The 15,946-nt window shown below is 38.8% G+C and overlaps 1 protein-coding gene and 1 long non-coding RNA gene across 2 annotated transcripts in view; one reads left to right on the forward strand and one right to left on the reverse strand.

Moving 5' to 3' along the window:
- The window catches only part of AVEN (apoptosis and caspase activation inhibitor), a 193,642-nt gene that overhangs the window by 8,611 nt on the left and 169,085 nt on the right, over positions 1-15,946 (forward strand). The gene's annotated exons all lie outside the window — the stretch shown is intronic.
- Positions 1,614-14,759, reverse strand: LOC129621166 (uncharacterized). The gene is made up of 3 exons (XR_008699030.1): positions 14,633-14,759; positions 12,375-12,486; positions 1,614-2,050 (listed from the first exon to the last, which is right to left on the reverse strand). It is a non-coding gene; the product is annotated as an uncharacterized LOC129621166 (long non-coding RNA).

Below are 15,946 nucleotides of genomic sequence, written 5' to 3' on the forward strand. Positions count from 1 at the left end.
TTATTTTTTTAAAGTCACTCAGTTGTGTCTGACTCTTTGCGACCCTATGGACTATACAGTCCATGGAATTCTCCAGGCCAGAATACCGGGGTGGGTAGCCTTTCCCTTCTCCAGGGGATCTTCCCAACCCAGGGATTGAACCCAGGTCTCCTGCATTGCAGGCGGATTCTTTACCAGCTGAGCTGCAAGGGAAATCAGTCTCTCACTTTTGAGTGGATTGTGTCAAAGGATGTTGAGAAATACAAATTGATATGTGAAGTTTTATCCTGGTATTGCAAGAATGCTGTTTTTAGAATTGGACTGACCTAATGTTTGTCAACCTTATATTAATTAAGACAATTTCTGTAAAGAACAGTACTCCCAAGGATGCTGTTTGTACCATCCATGTCACATCACTGGTATGTGCAAATAGAATTAAAATTAGAACATAGGAGATTGATAGAATGAATTCCCTGTTATACCTATTTAATCTTGCCTTCATCTTCTTGCTATTAAGGACAGATACAAATATGTCTGATCTTTAGTACCAAGTCAAAATTATATTGAGGGATGCTGCTAAGTCACTTCAGTCGTGCCCGACTCTGTGTGACCCCATAGACGGCAGCCCACCAGGCTCCCCCATCCCTGGGATTCTCCAGGCAAGAACACTGGAGTGGGTTGCCATTTCCTTCTCCAATGCATGCAAGTGAAAAGTGAAACGGAAGTCGCTCAGTCGTGTCTGACTCTTCGCAACCCCATGGACTGCAGCCCACCAGACTCCTCCATCCATGGGATTCTCCAGGCAAGAGTACGGAGTGGGGTGCCATTGCCTTTTCCATATTGAGGGATAGGAACCACATTTTAATATTAATATAGGCAAAGCTTTGGGATGGCAGAACTTTCATCAAAAATTTATGTATACTCTTGGATATATCAGTGCTGTGATTCTTCCATTTCTCTATTTAGCTGTGGAAAGTTACACTGGGAGATTGTCAGTGGATGTATATTCTGAGATAGTCACCAAATCTAGCTGTCTATAGTCTCTGGCTTGAAAGGACCATTAACATCAGCAATTTGGAAAAATCTAAAATACTTAACTAGCCTTCACTCTCAAAGTCTAAGAAACTGTGAATTTCATTTAAAACGTGGATTTAGTGAATCTAAAGTTCACATCCCAGTAGCTGGATTTGCGATGTTGAGGACTAGAATATTTCAGTCTCTCTCTCTCTCTTTTTTTTTTTACTACAAGGTTTATAAAACATGTCTTTGTTTAATTTTTGGGCTAATAAAAGCCTAATCTTATTTTATGCTACTGAAAAAGGTTTAATTCTTGTTATAGATACACAAACTTCAAGTCCTTCTGAAAAACTTATGAGTTCTCTGGGAGCAAAGCTTGATTAAAAAATGCGTGTTTTTAGAGAGACAAAGCTTGGCTTCCTTTTTTTCCTTACTGCCCTTCACCCCACTCCCAGGCTGTGTTTTGGTTTCCTGCTGCTTTTTTATGTTGGCAGTCTATGATTTTATGGACTGGTTTTTATTAAGTTTATTTTTAATTTTTATTGGAGTATATTTGATTTACAATGTTGTGTTAGTTTCGGATGTACAGCAAAGTGAATCAGTTATACATACACATAAATCTACTCTTTTCCAGATTCTTTTCCCATATAGATTGTTACAGAATATTGAGTAGAATTCCAGTGCTGTACAATAAGTCCTTGCTGTTTCCCTGATAAGTTTTAAAAGGTATTTTTCTTTTCTTCACAGCCAAGAGAATCATTGAATTAAGACATGACTAGAAAATGTTATTTTAAGAGAGGTTATTTTATGTACATTGGAGGGGGAAATTAAGGAGATAAGGCGGTTTTTCATTTTTACAATTTGGAAGTAGACTTAAAATGGAGGGTTTCTAGATGGCGTTGGCAGGTAGGGGGGCTTCAGGTTTGTTATCTCATCTGTTTTTGGAGTGGCTTCCTAGGGGTCAGGGAGGAGATGGGAAATGTCTGTTGATGTCAGGCTGTCCATGCTGGCAGGGGCACCACGGTGATCCCATGTAGGATGGAGTCCCTGAAAGCTTAAGTATTAGAGTTGAATTATGGACAAATAGGAATTACTGTTTTTAGGTGGTAGATAGCAGGACTTTATAGACAAATGAATAGCTAAGGTATAACTTCTCAAAACCTAAGTATCTTGTTTTTCCCTGTCTCTCTTCCTTTCTTTCCTTTTTCTCCCACCTGTGTTTTTGTTTTTTCATTTTTCTTTCAGGGGTTATGTCTCATGGTGATCAATGTGTTTTGCAGTTTAGCAGATGCTTAGAATCCTACCTTCCAACCCCCACTTATTAGTTGTAAAACCTCAGGAAAGTTGCATAAACTTTCTAAAGCTCAGTCCCCTTACTATATAGAGTGAGTAAGAGTGTCTACCTTGCAAAATTGTCAAGACTGAAATTAGATTAACACAATCAAAGGTGGTTCTTTTATCTACATTCATTCTGCTGTCCTCACCTGTGCAGTCTTCTCAGAGTATGCAGGTCAAATGCAAAGCTACACACTCAGTCATATACATGAACTTACAATGTTGTTGTTCAGTCCCTCAGTTGTGTCTGACTCTTTGCAACTCCATGAACTGCAGCATGCCAGGCTTCCCTGTCCTTCACCATCTCCTGAAGCTTGCTCAAACTCACGTCCATTGAGTCGGTGATGCCATCCCACCATCTCATCCTCTGTCCCTCCCTTCTCTTCCTGCCCTCAATCTTTCCCAGCATCAGGGTCTTTTCCAGTGAGTCGGCTCTTCACATCAGGTGGCCAGGGGTACTGGAGCTTCAGCTTCAGCATCAGACCTTCCAGTGAATATTCAGGATTGATTTCCTTTAGGATTGACTGGTTGGATCTCCTTGCTGTCCAAGACTCTGAAGAGTCTTCTCCAACATCACAGTTCAAAAGCATCAATTCATCGGCGCTCAGCCTTCTTTATGGTCCAACTCTCACATCCATATGTGACTACTGGAAAAACCATAGCTTTGACTATACAGACCTTTTGTCAGCAAAGTGATGTTACTGCTTTTTAATACATTGTCTAGGTTTGTCATAGCTTTCCTCCCAGAGAGCAAGCATCTTTTAATTTCATGGCTGCAGTCACTATCTGCAGTGATTTTGGAGCCCAAGAAAATAAAATCTGCCCCTGCATCCACTTTTCCCCATCTATTTGCCATGAAGTATTGAGACCAGATGCCATGATCTTTTTAAGACTAAAAATGTCCTGGGAGACTTTTTAGTGTTTAATATGAGAGACTTTTTTTTTTTGAAGCTGTCAACTTGGGATTGATCACATATGTTAGAATATGTTAAGTAGGCAAAAGCTAATGATTTTTAATTATTTAGTCAAATATATTTTATCATTTTATGAGGCTATTTTCATGATTCTTCTGAAGATTTTGGCTCCTAATTTAGTTTGTATTTTTTAGTACATCCTGGATGACACTCACTTATGTGTGACTGATGCACACTACATCATGGTTTCCATTATGTGATTTTTTCAATTCTAAACTCATCTCAGATTTGACCTCTTTCAACATGCCTCCCCATGTTATCAAAATCAATCTGTTACCTTTCCTTCTCTTTCGTATCAGAGAAAAATGTATCTCCTAAAACCAAAAGTTCTACCTATTCTTTTAAATAACAGAAAAATACCAAGAAAAAAAAAAAAACAAAAAAACTACCATGGGGCTTCCCTGGTAGCTCAACTGGTAAAGAATCCTCCTGCAATGCAGGAGACCCTGGTTCAATTTCTGGTTAGGTAAGATCCCCTGGAGAAGGAAATGGCAACCCACTCCAGTATTCTCGCCTGGAAAATCCCGTTTGACAGAGGAGCCTGGCAGGCTATAGTCCATGGGGTTGCAAAGAGTAGGACAGGACAAAGCACGATAATATCACCACCCAGATATAACCACTGTTTAACATTTTGATGTTAAATGAAACTGGAAAGATGTCATGATAAGACTTTTAAGGAAAAAAAGATAATAGGTATTTACTGGACAATTGTAAGATATAGACATGCATTTAAAGTATCCTAAAAGAGTATGAATGCATATCAAGCTGTTAATCTATGTGGAGTGGGGAAAATAGAGTTTGTGGAACTTTATCGTTCCCTTCATTCAGTTTTTTTTATAGTTGTGTGTTATTAGAAGTATAAATACATGCCATTTTGGAAAGAGGATTCTACAAATGAACTTTGATTAGAAAATAAGATGAATCAGGTGGGCAAGAGGATATGCATTTACAAATCATAGGGATTGTCTTTGGGCGGAAGGACTGAATAGTGTCATGCATCATACAGAGGGCTTCCTGTGGAAAGAGGATCACTTTAGCTTGAACAGATTATGTTCCTGTCTTTTTTCTTATTTCTCTCTTTCTACATATACACACACTGTTTTGTTTTTTTCTCAAAGATTTCTTGGATCTTTAAGAGTAAATGGTAGACATGATGTCCCTTTACCCCTAAACACTGCAGCTGTATTTTCTAAAAGCAAGGCAATCCCATATATAACATTAGCACAATCATCAAAATCAAGAATTAAACAGTATTGTACAAGGATGTAATCTAATCTTATTGAGATTTTTCCAGCCGACCTAATAATGTACTTCATTAGGCTTTGAATCTCAAAGGAATGACATACGGATGTAGGACAGTTCACTGTGGCATTTCCTGTGGCGTCCTCACTAGTCGATTTCTGTTAAGTGGCTGGGTTCTCAGTTGCCTGTTTCCTGCTGTTTTTTATTTTTTATTTTTTTTTCAACCTCTACACTTCTCATTTTACAAGTTACTTGAAATTCTTTTAGTAAACTTCTTTTCTGCCTGCTGCTACTGCTAAGTCGCTTCAGTCATGTCCAACTCTGTGCGAACCCATGGACTGCAGCCCACCAGGCTCCCCCGTCCCTGGGATTCTCCAGGCAAGAACACTGGAGCCGGTTGCCATTTCCTTCTCCAATGCATGAAAGTGAAAAGTGAAAGTGAAGTCGCTCAGTCGTGTCCGACTCTTAGCAACCCTATGGACTGCAGCCCACCAGGCTCCTCCATCCATGGGATTTTCCAGGCAAGAGTACTGCAGTGGGGTGCCATTGCCTTCTCCTCTTTTCTGCCTGAGTTAGCCATAATTGATTTCTACAGTTTGCAACCCAAACTTTGACTAATAGATTATCTTTTTCACACTTTTTCAAAATCTTATTCATCTTCACACACTCAGTTCATTGAAAGTCACCTTTTTTTTTTTTTCACGAAGCTTCTCATTTTCATCAGCAGTTTTACTTTGTAAATAGAGCACTTAGTGTTCATCTTCATTTTATTATAGTCAGTTATTGCGTATTACTGTCATTAATTGTAAGCTACTTGAAGGCTGGTACATGATATGGCATTGTGATGTTTGGGCAAGTAGAGGATTTATAAGGTAAAAGGGGCAAGCCAGAGAGGTAGTAAAAACAACACCCAGTTGTGGGTGTGACTGGTGATGGAAGTAAAGTCTGATGCTGTGAAGAGCAATATTGCATAGGAACGTGGAATGTTAGGTCCATGAATCAAGGCAAATTGGAAGTAGTCAAACAGGAGATGGCAAGAGTGAACGTAGACATTTTAGGAATCAGCGAACTAAAATGGACTGGAATGGGTGAATTTAACTCAGATGACTGTTATATCTACTACTGCAGGCAGGAATCCCTTAGAAGAAATGGAGTAGCCATCATAGTCAACAAGAGAGTCCGAAATGCAGTATTTGGATGCAATCTCAAAAATGACAGAATGATCTATGTTCATTTCCAAGGCAAACCATTCAATATCACAGTAACCCAAGTCTATACCCCACCAGTAATGCTGAAGAAGCTGAAGATGAACGGTCTATGAAGACTTACAAGATCTAGAACTAACACCCAAAAAAGATGTCCTTTTCATTATAGGGGACTGGAATGCAAAAGTAGGAAGTCAAGAGATACCTGGAGTAACAGGCAAATTTGGTCTTGGAGTACAAAACAAAGCAGATCAAAGGATAACAGTTTTGCAAAGAGAACACACTGGTCATAGCAAACACCCTTTCCAACAACACAAGAGAATACTCTATACATGGACATCACCAGATGGTCAATACTGAAGTCGGACTGACTACATTCTGTGCAGCCAAAGATGGAGAAGCTCTATACAGTCAGCAAAAACAAGACCGGGAGCTGACTGTGGCTCAGATCATGAGCTCCTTATTGCCAAATTCAGACTTAAATTGAAGAAAGTAGGGAAAGCCACTAGACAATTCAGGTATGACCTAAATAAAATTCCGTACAATTATACAGTGGAAGTGACAAATAGTTTCAAGGGACTAGATCTGATAGATAGAGTGCCTGAAGAACTATGGATGGAGGTTCGTGACATTGTGCAGGAGGCAGGGATCAAGACCATCCCCAAGAAAAAGAAATGCAAAAAGCCAGAATGGTTGTCTGAGGAGGCCTTACAAATAGCTGAGAAAAGAAGAGAAGTGAAAGGCAAAGATGAAAAGGAGAGATACACCCATTTGAATGCAGAGTTTTAAAGAATAGCAAGGAGAGATAAGAAAGCCTTCTTCAGCGATCAGTGCAAGGAAAGAGAGGAAAACTATAGAATGGGAAAGACTAGAGATCTCTTCAAGAAAATGAGAGATACCTAGGGAACATTTCATCCAAAGATGGGCACAATAAAGGACAGAAATTGTATGGACCTAACAGAAGCAGAACATATTAAGGAGAGGTGGCAAGAATACACAGAAGAACTATATAAAAAAGATCTTCATGACCCAGATAATCATGATGGTGTTATCACTCACCTAGAGCCAGACATTCTGGAATGTGAAGTCAAGTCCTTAGGAAGCATCACTATGAGCAAAGCTAGTGGAGGTGATGGAATTCCAGTTGAGCTATTTCAAATCCTAAAATATGATGCCATAAAAGTGCTGCACTCAGTATGCCAGCAAATGTGGAAAACTCAGCAGTGGCCACAGGACTGGAAAAGGTTTTCATTCCAATCCCAAAGAAAGGCAATGCAAAGAATTCTCAAACTACTGCACAATTGTACTCATCTCACACGCTAGTAAAGTAATGCTCAAAATTCTCCAATCCAGGCTTCAACAGTACGTGAACTATGAACTTCCAGATTTTCATGCTGGATGTAAAAAATGCAGAGGAACCAAAGATCAAAGGATCATCAAAAAAGCAAGAGAGTTCCATAAAAACATCTACTTCTGCTTTATTGACTACACCAAAGCCTTTGACTGTGTGGATCACAACAAACTGTGGAAAATTCTTCAAGAGATGGGAATGCCAGGCCACCTGACCTGCCTCCTGAGAAATCTGTATGCAGATTAGGCAAAAACAGTTAGAACTGGACATGGAATAACAGACTGGTTCCAAATTAGGGAAGGAGTACGTCAATGCTGTATATTGTCACCTTGCATGTTTAAGTTATATGCAGAGTACATCATGAGAAATGCTGGGCTGGATGAAGCACAAGCTGGAATCAAGATTGCCAGGAGAAATATCAATAACCTCAGATACGCAGATGACACCACCCTTATGGCAGAAAGTGAAGAAGAACTAAAGAGCCTCATGATGAAAGTGAAAGAGGATAGTGAAAAGTTGGCTTAAAGCTCAACATTCAGAAAACTAAGATTATGGCCTCTGGTCCCATCACTTCCTTAACAGATAGATGGGGAAACAGTGGAAACAGTAACAGACTTTATTTTATTTTATTTTATTTTTTTGAGCTCCCAAATCACTGCAGATGGTGACTGTAGCCATGAAATTAAATGATGCTTGCTTCTTGGAAGAAAAGTTATGACCTGCCTAGACAGCATATTAAAAAACAGACATTACTTTGCCAACAAAGTCCATCTAGTTAAAGCTATGGTTTTTCCAGTAGTTAGGTATGGATGTGAGACTTGGATTATAAAGAAAGTTGAGCACCAAAGAATTGATACTTTAGAACTGTGGTGTTGGAGAAGACTCTTGAGATTGGACTGCAAGGAGATCCAACCAGTCTGTCCTAAAGGAGATCAGTCCTGAATAGTCATTGGAAGGACTGATGCTGAAGCTGAAACTCCAATACTTTGGCCCCCTGATGTCAAGATTTGACTCATTGGAAAAGACCCTGATGCTGGGAAAGGTTGAAAGTGGGACGAGAAGGGGATCACAGAGGATGAGGTGGTTGGATGGCATCACCGACTCAATGGACATGACTTTCAGTAAACTCCAGGAGTTGGTGATGGACAGGGAGGCCTGATGTGCTGCAGTCCATGGGGTCGCAAAGAGTTGGACATGACTGAGCGACTGAACTGAGAGAGGTACTGTGTTTTTAGACAGTGCCATTTGGGGAGTTGAGATCAGCAGAATTATGTTTCATTTGCCTTTGTTACTCTATTTGAAGTACCCTTCTTTTGATAGTTGAAAGCTTAGTAACTAAAAAATTACTGCTCTCCCAAGGGCCAGATCTATACAACAGCTTTAAATCGCATTGGATTTTATATTTTCTTTGTTCTAAATATTTAAACTTTCCAGTTTGAGCAAACAACAGAGTTTTTACACTATGAGAATAAAATAGGAATTATAGTATCCAGGAGTCTTATATAGCACCTGTTTTCACTATTTTGTTCTCTATTCATGTTTAAAAAAATTTTTTTTAAATTAATTTATGTTTTAAACTCATTTGTTGCATGCATTATTTAAACTTGGATCTTAATTTTGTTTACACTTTGAAGTCCTGTCACTTTTACCTTTGCCATTTTTTTTGGTCAGTTATTAAATATTAGAGAAGTTATTTTTTAAAGCTACCTGATTATATAGCCTTGGTTCAGCAATTCCATATTTAGCAATTTCTCTTATGTATATATCTGAATAGTTAGCTTATGTAAATAGATGACTGTTGTTTGCAACATGGTTTAAAATAAGGACAATCTAGAAACAAGTTCCTAAATCTCTGTGCAGAAGGACTGGTTATGTTATGTCCATGCAGAGATTATTTGCAGCTGTTAAATAATAGGATAGATACAGGAAATGTCTAATATTAAGAGAAAAGGTTACTTCAGAAAAGTAAGTATAGTATTACTACATTTGTGTAAAAAGAGGATATTCATACATAGGCATAGAATGGGAGGCTATACAGGAAACATGTAGTGGTTACCTTTTGGGAATAGGACTAGTAGAAAAGGAGGATTTTCCTTTATATTTTTCTGTTCAGTTCAGTGGCTCAGTCGTGTCTAACTCTTTGCAACCCCATGAACCACAGCATGCCAGGCCTCCCTGTCCATCACCAACTGCTGGAGTCTACCCAAATCCATGTCCATTGAGTCAGTGATGCCATCCAACCATCTCATCCTCTGTCGTCCCCTTCTCCTTCTGCCCTCAATCTTTCCCAGCATCAGGGTCTTTTCCAATGAGTCAAATCTTGACATCAGTGGGCCAAAGTATTGGAGTTTCAGCTTCAACATCAGTCCTTTCAATGAACACGCAGGACTGATGTCTTTTAGGATAGACTGGTTGGATCTCCTTGCAGTCCAAGGGACTCTCAAGAGTCTTCTCCAACACCACAGTTCAAAAGCAGCAATTCTTTGGTGCTCAGCTTTCTTCACCATCAAACTCTCACATCCATACATGACTACTGGAAAAACCATAGCCTTGACTAGACGGACCTTTGTTGACAAAGTAATCTCTCTGCTTTTTAATATACTATCTAGGTTGGTCATAACTTTCCTTCCAAGGAGTAAGTGTCTTTTAATTTCATGGCTGCAATTACCATCTGTAGTGATTTGGGAGCCCCCCAAAATCAAGTCAGCCACTGTTTCCCCATCTATTTGCCATGAAGTGATGGGACCAGATGCCATGATCTTAGTTTTCTGTATATTGAGCTTTAAGCCAACTTTTTCACTCTCCTCTTTCACTTTCATGAAGAGGCTCTTTAGTTCTTCTTCACTTTCTGCCGTAAGGGTGGTGTCATCTGCATATCTGAGGTTATTGATATTTCTCCCGGCAATCTTGATTCCAGCTTGTGCTTCTTCCAGTCCAGCGTTTCTCATGATGTACTCTGCATGTAAGTAAGCAGGGTGACAATATACAGCCTTGATGTACTCCTTTTCCTATTTGGAACCAGTCTGTTGTTCCATGTCTGGTTTTAACTGTTGCTTCCTGACCTGCATACAGTTTCTCAAGAGGCATATCTTTCTGTAGTATTTGAATTTTTATTTTGTTGCCACGAACAGACATCACTCATATGAGTAAAGAAACAAATCAAACATCAAGTTAACTAGAACTGCTTTTTCAAAGTAGGTTCTCAAAGGCATTCTTAAATTTAAATGATGATCAGAACCTCCATATTTTGGAGGCAGGCAGTATTAAATGTGATTTTATAGATGAAGAAATTAGTAGTTGGGTATACTTCAGGCCATTTAAGTAATACAGCCACGTAATTGGTGGTGGGATGAATACTTGAACTTGAGGTTTGTAACTTCTAGGATAAGAATTTTTTTTTTGCTGTTGCTTATGAATGGTTAAAATAATGAATAGTGAATTGTTTTTCCCTCTTAGAAGAGTTATGTATTTTTCATGCTTTCCTATCAAGCATATATATCTTACTTTTCTATTATAGCAAATAGGCTACATTGAATTTTAGTGTATCCCTTAGAACTTTATTAACTTAAGCTTTTGTAGTTTATTCTGTATGTATCTTATTGCTCTTAGAGATAGCAGAAGAGAGGGTAGTAAACTATGAGGTTGGGAATTTAAGATTTTCACCAGATGAAACAGAAATGGAGGTTTCTGCCCAGTATCCTTGGTCTTGGGGTGCGGTTTTACCACATTGTACTTCCCAGACTGATAAAAGCCTTGCTTCCATCCCCCAGATTCCAGTTCCTTTAGTGGCCTCCTGTGCTATGTGATATTAAAAAGATATCAAAAGATATTAAAAAAACTGGGAAACTTTTACATCCCACTTCCCTTCCCTTCTCAATTTCTTTTCTTTCTAAAATTGGGATGTCTATAGAGGAACTAAAAAGCCTCTTGATGAAAGTAAAAGAGGAGAGTGAAAAAGTTGGCTTAAAGCTCAACATTCAGAAAACGAAGATCATGGCATCCGGTCCCATCACTTCATGGGAAATAGATGGGGAAACAGTGGAAACAGTGTCAGACTTTATTTTTCTGGGCTCCAAAATCACTGCAGATGGTGACTGCAGCCATGAAATTAAAAGACACTTACTCCTTAGAAGGAAAGTTATGACCAACCTAGATAGCATATTCAAAAGCAGAGACATTACTTTGCCAACAAATGTTCATCTAGTCAAGGCTATGGTTTTTCCAGTGGTCATGTATGGATGTGAGAGTTGGACTGTGAAGAAGGCTGAGTGCCGAAGAATTGCTGCTTTTGAACTGTGGTGTTGGAGAAGACTCTTGAGAGTCCCTTGGACTGCAAGGAGATCCAGCCAGACCATTCTTAAGGAGATCAGCCCTGGGATTTCTTTGGAAGGAGTGATGCTAAAGCTGAAACTCCAGTACTTTGGCCACCTGATGCGAAGAGTTGACTCATTGGAAAAGACTTTGATGCTGGGAGGGATTGGGGGCAAGAGGAGAAGGGGACGACAGAGGATGAGATGGCTGGATGGCATCACTGACTCGATGGACATGAGTCTCACTGAACTCCGGGAGTTGGTGGTGGACAGGGAGGCCTGGCGTGCTGTGATTCATGGGGTCGCAAAGAGTCAGACACGACTGAGCGACTGATCTAATCTGATCTGATAGCAAACGAATATTAACCTATTCTCATTCTCTCTCACTTATAAAACATTTAGGTGTGAAAATTATATGAGACCACTCAATTTTAGAATATCATCAGTATAGTTTATAATCAATGAAATCATCCTGTAGCTTAAAAATCATGTTAGATTGAGATGTGCTCTGTAGAGCAGACTGCTTAAAAATGACTGAAATGGTGATGCTTCATTTCTCATTACAAAAGTTAAAGGATTTTTTTTTTTTTCAAATAAGAAGTGAATAATAGAGATAAAAGGGAATGTGAAAGTGCTTTTTGGCCTAATCAAATAAAGTACAGTTGAGCCGTCTGTCAAATGCAGGTTGAACTAGATGTATGAACTCCAAGGCCCTTGTCCGGCTCCAAAACAGCAATGAAAATAAAGTTTCAGGCCACCCCCAGGCATCATCTGCTGCACTGAATGTGTGTCTGCTCAAAGCTGACATGAAACCAGAAGCCAAAGCAATTTTAGCCTTGAACAGCAGGTGGGGTAGGCAGTCCAACTTTTTTCCAAATGGGAGTAACATTCATTTTCATAGTTTAGTGATGGATTGAACAACCTCGGAATGCATGCAAGCCTGAGTGTGTTCAAACCTTACCTGAGTGGATCAGAACAGCAGCAACAAAATCTTGATTGTAATTATAATTCTTCACTCCTCGGTTTTGACTGTTTCTTAGATTGTTGATATTATTTCAAACCAGATTGAGAATCTGAGAAATGATACACACTCATCATTTCGTGTTTCTTCTCCCCGTGTTTTGTTAGACTAGTACAGTCGTAACCATAGAGGAAAAAAGAGTGAGAATCAGAGAAACAAGTTGTAGGAGAAAATCTTTTGATGTTGGAGTTTCTTATCTCTTGTATGTGTGAGCTTTGGTGCATATGTCATGGCTAAGGGTAATTCAGAAGGCAAGGATGGTGAGCAAATGTGTGAGTTTAGTATGGTGCTTTATTTATCCTTAATGTAGGTTTTCTAGATGAAAAATTTGACTGAAACTGACTTGCAGTATGAACTCCAGATCTGGTATGTATTATCATATTTGTGAAATTTCAGTATAGTTTCATTGATTGTTGGCATTAGTGGCTTAGAGTCAAGGTAGAGCTTACAGAATAAATTTTTTAGAATAAACAGCAAACTTTGGAAGTACGTTTCTTTTGAGTTATGTGCCTCTTCTGATACACTTGTGTTTACTTCCTTCATTTTCTGGATTGTAGAAATTGAGTTTATATTTGCAGTTTATGTATACAGTGGCTTTTGGTGCCTTAGCCATCTGTATTTCCCACTTCCAAAGCTGGTATATCCTTAAAAACAGATTTATTTTAAAAGAACAAATTAAAGAGGCATCTTTCTTTTTTTAGTGTAGGAACTGACTGTATATATTGTATAAACACATACAGTTGGCCTGTGCCCCTCTCTATATCTACACATATATAAGTATGTTAATAAATATATAAGTTGATTATTAATATACTATTTGGAAGCTCTTTATATTCCCAGTTTTTAGTTTCTTAATTTACGTGACTTAATAGTTTTCCCTAATGAATATTTTTTGGGCAAAATATGTTCCTTTTTTGCTTCTTGACCTAAATAATGATTACTGATGATGTTATGAATTGAATGTTTCTGTTCCCCCAAAACTGACACTTTGAGGCCTTAACCCCCAGGTGATGGCATTTGGAGACAGGGCTTACGAGGAGGTGATAAGTTGTAAGGGCAAGGCCCTAATCTGATTGAGCTGGTGCTCTTGTCAGGAAAGGAAGAGAGACCAGAGCCCTTTCTCCTTGACTTGTGAGGATATAGCGAGAAGGCAGGCATCTAACCAGCCAGGTAGGTCCTCACCGACCTGAGGACCTCACAAGGTCTGCTGCCGCCTTGATCTTGCAGTTCCCAGCCTCCAGAACCATGAGAAATAATTTTCTGTTGTTTAAGCCACACAGTCTGTGGTATTTTGTTTTGGCAGTCTGTATGACTAATACAGATGGTTTTCTAACCATAAATAGTTTTATATTGGTTAGTGTGAAGACTTCAGATGAAACATTAAGAAACGGATGGGAATTTTAATGCAAACTAAGACCACTTGACTGTTTCTGAAATGAATAGTCCAGTCTAGTTTTTGTTGTAGCTTACATATATCAGTTCTTTTAGTTACTGATCTTTAGATTCTCTTATTTGTGATTGTTTACTTCATATGCAAATGACACCTTTCCCCCCCTTTAATTGGCCTATGGTAAAGATGCCATCTGATACTGGGTTAAAAAAGTCTTTACTATTTAACTCAGGAGAGTTCTTTTTAGAGGTAGCATATTCGTTTTCATTGTTGCTGTAACAAATTACCAAAAACTTGGTCTAAGACAATATAGATGACTATCTTGTGGCTCTGGAGTCCCACTATGGGTTTCACTGAGCTAAAATCAGGTGTCTACAGGGCTGTGTTCCTTTTTGGAGGCTCCAGGGAGAATGTTTCCTGCTTCTAGAAGCTGCTTACGTTCCTTGGCTCTTGGCTTCTTCCTCTGTCTTCGAAGTCAGCAACATAGCATCTTTCTAACTTCTGTGGTCACATCTCTTTCCCTTTCTTTTCTGCCTCCCTCTTTTACTCTTAATGAATTCTTGTGATTACATTGGGCCCATCTGTATATTCCAGAGCAATCTCTCTATTTCAGGGTCAGCTAATTAGCAACCTTAATTCCTATCTGCAATCCTATGGCCCTTTTGCAGTGTACCCAAACATATGCCTAGATTCAGGGGCTTAGGGCTTGAACATCTTTGGGGAGCCATTATTCTGCCTATCACAGGCAGAAAGTGATGTATTTAATAAAGCATAAGAAAATTTTGCTTGGAAAATTGTTAGTTCTTACCTTTCAGCCTGTGTTTTCTTGGAAGGATCGTGGTATGTATTTCTCAATTGCCTAAAACTGTGTCCTCTTTTGAAAAACAAAAATCTTGTCTATTCTATGGTCAATAATAAACACGTTAGCTTTTTTCCCTCTAAAATGTTCACGTACCCTCCCCCACCCAAGTGTTTGAGCTAAATAAGGTTTGTCACACCTGTACTTAGCCTACAACTGGGCCACTGTTTCAGATTTCTGGAGTATTTTAGGCTCTGGGATGTAATGTTCTCACTTTTGCTCAACTTAAAAATGTCTTGAGTTTGCTTTATTCTTATTACCAGCTCCATTTCTCCATAATAGTAATTATTTGCTGTTGTTATTGTGAACTTATTTAAAGAAGTAAGCATGCCTAACTTTTTCTAAACATGTTCATATACTTAAGAGGTAGGTAGAGTATGGATAGTGCTTGTTGAGGAAAAAGTGGAAGATCTACAACTTGAATTACCTAGTTGATTAGAGGCTGATTTTCAGTCTCATTGTTGTACCAACGGAATAACTCATATCAGTAGGATAAGGTGATTGCTTTTGTTGGTATGTGGTCTCAGAGCAAGTATCCTGCAGGGAGATTTTATATAAATATATTTCTCAAAATAGACTTTATAGACTTTTTAGAACAGTTTTAAATTTAGAGAAATTAAGAGACTAGTATAGACAGTCCCTAAATATCCCATGCTGTTTTTTCCCATTATTAACATCTCACATTAGTATGGAACATTTGTTACAATTAATGAACCAATATTGATTCATTATAATTAACAAAAAATCATGCTGTCAATTCTGTTTTCTAGTAGAAAAGGAATAATTTGACATTTGAGAACATTATTTATGAAAAATAACTTGTGTTTGGGGGGTTGATTAATTATGCTTTATTCTTAAACTCTGTGATTTGACTTTGTGTTGGCTTCTTAATCTGTGAAGGCTGACTGTAAAGTGGATTTGAATATTAGGTTTAGCTCTGAGTTTGAAAGTAATTTTTTTGGTTAGGACTGAGAATGAGAGATGATCAGATTAAACCTTGCGTTTTTCATGTCTCTGGGTCTCCCTTCCCATCACATTTAGAATAAAATCTGGATTCCTCACCCTGCTTTGTAAGGCTCTTCATGCTCTGACTCCTGTGAACCTCTCAGAGCTTGCTCCTTCACTCTGTAGCCAGGATACTGGCTTCACTTCTGGTTTTCGAATGTGGCAAGATTGTTCTCTCCTGAGGGCCTGACCGTTCTGCCTCTTCACCCCCAGGTCCCTGCATGACTTACTCCCTCACTTATCTGGTTCTCTGCTTGA

Source organism: Bubalus kerabau, chromosome 10 (assembly GCF_029407905.1).
Source record: "Bubalus kerabau isolate K-KA32 ecotype Philippines breed swamp buffalo chromosome 10, PCC_UOA_SB_1v2, whole genome shotgun sequence".
Lineage (NCBI taxonomy): Eukaryota > Metazoa > Chordata > Mammalia > Artiodactyla > Bovidae > Bubalus > Bubalus kerabau.